Consider the following 4,271-nt stretch of genomic DNA (forward strand, 5'->3'; position numbering starts at 1 on the left):
GGTACCCGTAGCTGGCAAATATAGAGATCTGTTTGATTTGCAATTCCACCTAAGGTATAAACCCACCTTGTAACCTGCAGCGCTACCATCCTTTTCCTTCATTGTTCTCTCAAAGGATGATTAGACATAAGGTGGAACTAAAAGTCAGGAGAAGAAATTGGGTCAAATAAGCCTCAGGTGTTGAATGTGACAGGAGAGGAGTTGTATGCCTCCCCTGAGCCCAGGAGCTGTGGAGTGTCCTTAGATGACCCAGGCAGAAGAGAGGGGGAGTTTGACAATTATGCAGAGAGGCTGGGATAGAAGCAGAGGCAGTGACTCAAAAATGGCACAGCTCCAAGCTTCGGAACCATGATGGAAGCAGGTGATGATTTGTGGAGCTATCTTAGTCTCCAACGGAAAACAAGAAAATACAGTTTTGATGAAGAAGTTGAAAGGAATAGAATGTGATAGATAAATCTCAGGGAAAACAAGCAGGCAGTTTGCACGTCTGAGCATAGCAAGTGTGCTTCCACCTTGGGGTCGCTCTCCAGAGAGCCCCGTGATTCCCATCTTTTCATTCTTCAGGTCCTTACTTATTCATCACTTTATCAATGGTACAGATGAACCGATTTCCAGGACAGGAATAGAGACACAGACATAGTGAATGCACATGTGGACACAGGGGAGGAGGATACGAAGGGGAAGGTGGGATGAATTGGCAGATTAGGATTGACATATATGTACTACCATGTGTAAAAGAGACAGCTAGTGAGAGGCTGCTCTGTAACATAGGGAGCTCAGCTCGGTGCTCTGTGATGACCTAGAGGGGTGGGTCGAGGGGGTGAGAGGGAGGCTCAAGAGGAAGGGGATATGTGTGTACATATGACTGATTCACTTTGTTGTACAGTAGAAACTAACACAACATTATAATGCAATTATACTCAAATTTAAAAAAAAAAATGAGATTTTGCCTGACCATCGTATTCAAAACATAGCAGTCCATTCCCCCATTCCTCTGTGTGCTCCAATGGGCTTGCCCTGCTCTCCTCCATGACATTACTCATTTCTTAAAATACCATTTCCTTTCTTATTTATGATCTGTCTCTTTTGAGTCCAGCAAAAGAGCGACAAGGGCAGGAATGTTGGCTGTGTTAAATCTCTGCTGCCTCCTCAGCACTTAGAATAGTGCTCAGAACTTGGTAGGCATTGAATGAATGAATGAATGAATGAAGCAAGCTCTCTGGAGGGAAGCACTGAGACCTGGGCATGGCAGATTTCCTGATCCATCACGAATTTTTATTTGCTAGATAATCAGGTTCTGTTTCCTGGCTTCAATGTTTCATCTGTAATACTGCCTGAGTCATGACAAGTTGGGGGTAGGAAGAACATTGTATTTCCCCAGGGGAAAAATTAGACTAGTCCATCTCTTTAAATTTCTTCTGCTTCATAGTCCCATGACTTTGTGAATCTAAGGTTTCATAATCTAAATATTCCATTTTTCCCCACAGTGAACCCCCCCTTTACTTTTAAATCCAATGAATATCTCAATTTTATGTGAAATCCAAAAATGGTGAACTTTATCATCTGTTTATATGTGAGTAAAATACATATATACAAGCATGTCAATAAAATACATATATAAACACACAAATGTACATGCACCTATATGTAAATATAAGATAAAAAAGAAACCAAAATCATTTTCTGTGCCATTAGCCCACTAGTTCCTCTATATTGGCAAATTGGCTAATATATCCAGTTGAACTATTTGAAGCAGTTTTACTGATGTATTTTCTTTTTTACCACCTGTTCTTTAAAAGAATTGACCAGATGCAGTAGACAATTCCTTAGCTGTTATTTAGAGAAAGCTTTGAGCTTGAATCAATATGATATTTCGCTCTGTATGTATTGAAAATCATTGTACTGCTGTCACTAATTGCTTTGATATTCTGCAGAAGTACAAAGTGTCAGCTATTTATTAATAAATCTGTTTTTGTAGTAGGGGGCGCATCTTTACTGTTTATCATGTACCAGCAGTGAAAAGTACTGAAGCCCTGAATAGAGCACGTAATGAAAGACTCTGTCAGTGTGCGGTGTATCTGCTGATTAAAAAGCAGGTAAAGGGATACACAAGAAGAAGGACAGTATGCAGACAATCCTTCCAAAGCCCTCATCGCCAGTGATCACTCTTACATGGATTAAATGCTGTCAGATACAATCATTTATCAAGCAGCTGTGAAATGGGGAAATATAAAATTAAAAAGAGATTTCTGATGGCTTGTCACAGTCAGCCACTGGGCTAGGCTTGCATAGAATTCATGAGATTAAGTAGATAAAACACACATTTATTTGATTCTCTGGCGTAACTAAATTGAGAAAGGTGGTTTGCAAGACGGATATCTCATCTCTTTTAGTCAGCAGTGAGTGATAGAGAAAGCAGTCCTCTATCTTCATCTTTTCCACAGAACTCTTCTAGAGATGCAAACCGTAGCTCCAAACCATCCTGGGAAACATAATTATTTCCTCAGACAAGAAGGAGTGATGGGAGAATGTACTCCTCCATCATATACAAGCCACCATGTACTCAAATTTATTGCTGGATGTAGATGTCTATGAATTATTGTTTGGGGAGCATTGAGAAAACTCTCTTAGTCCTCAGGGATCATTTGCACCAGCTTAGACCAGTCTCTGAAACCATCATCACTATGTCTGACAATTACAGGGACCGAAATTCCATGGCTTATTTTTTTCTCCAGGTCTAGTTTAAGGATGTTTAAGGACTAGTTTAAGGATGACACCAACAAAAATGAACTTTATCAGGATAAGAAATACAATCTAGCTCCTGCGGACCCTGTGCTGGAAACCCAGAGGATCTGAGCATGTGTACATAGCCTCTAGTTAGTCCAGACAGACCACAGACTTCTGCTCTGGCAGAACATCTAAAGCTTTTCAGAACATGTGAATTAAATGCCTAATACAATATGTGCTAAGCAAATAGGGAGGAATACAAGTGACTTCTGTTCCTAGTGGGAGGAAAGTGTATAAATAAATAACTGCACACGTGCAATATGCTAATTGAGAAATGCATTATGCTGGTTAGGGTTTATAGTGGAATTAGTAACATATTGGACTAGAGGAAAAGTTTCATTTAAGCTTTATGGAGAATGTGATTCTAGGAGGAGACTTCCAGAAGGGTTGAGAGGTCATCAGATAAACCAGGAAGCTTAAAATATTACAAAAGGCTTTTTTTCCTCTTAGTGCTCATTGCTGACCGGTTGCATGCCTCTTTTCCTACACTGCCTCACAGTTCTAGATTAGTTGTCGCCTTGGGTTTTGGAGACTTGAAAAGCCCCACTGGCCTCCAGTTACTCAACGACTACAGCTGTTGTCTTGGTGGACAAGAGTTACATAGAGGGGTATGTGCCATCACAAGCAGATGTGGCAGTATTTGAAGCTGTCTCTAGTCCACCACCTGCTGACTTGTGTCATGCCCTCCGTTGGTATAATCATATCAAATCTTATGAGAAGGAAAAGGCCAGCCTGCCAGGAGTGAAGAAAGCTTTGGGCAAATACGGCCCTGCTAATGTGGAAGACACCACAGAAAGTGGAGCTACAGATAGTAAAGATGTTGATGACATTGATCTCTTTGGATCTGGTGAGGAGGAGGAAAGTAAAGAAGCCAAGAGGCTAACAGAAGAACGCCTTGCTCAGTATGAGTCAAAGAAAGCCAAAAATACCTGCCCTTGTCACCAAGTCTTTCATCTTATTAGATATGAAACCTTGGGATGATGAGACCAATATGGCAAAACTAGAGGAGTGAGTCAGAAGCATTCAAGCAGACAACTTGTTCTGGGGCTCTTCTAAACTAGTTCCGGTTGGGTATGGCATTAAAAAGCTTCAAATACAGTATGTAGTTGAAGATGACAAAGTTGAGATAGACATGCTGGATGAGCAGATCTCTACTTTTGATGAGTATGTACAGTCTATGGAAGTGGCTGCATTCAACAAGATCTAAAATCCATCATGGATCAGTGCCCTTAAATAAAAGTCTGAAAGACAATAAAATAAATAGATAAAATATTACAAAAGAAATGCAGAAAAAGGAAATAGTCTTGCACAGTGCAGTGGTACCTCTCCAACGATTGGTGCTTTGAATTCCCCCCACCCCAGCCTGATTCACATATTTTTCTCTTCTGTGGCAGCTTTCATTCACATAGCACTATGTAGCTTATGAATATTTACATATGTTGTCTCATTTGATCTTCTGGCCACCTTCAAGTTTTCTTCAGGTT

General features: G+C 40.5%; 1 pseudogene; it reads left to right on the forward strand.

The window, feature by feature from the left end:
* Positions 1 to 348: 348 nt before the first annotated feature.
* Positions 349 to 3,994, forward strand: LOC136163949 (elongation factor 1-beta-like; annotated as a pseudogene).
* The last annotated feature ends 277 nt before the right edge of the window (positions 3,995 to 4,271 follow it).

This window comes from Muntiacus reevesi, chromosome 3 (assembly GCF_963930625.1).
Source record: "Muntiacus reevesi chromosome 3, mMunRee1.1, whole genome shotgun sequence".
Taxonomy (NCBI): domain Eukaryota; kingdom Metazoa; phylum Chordata; class Mammalia; order Artiodactyla; family Cervidae; genus Muntiacus; species Muntiacus reevesi.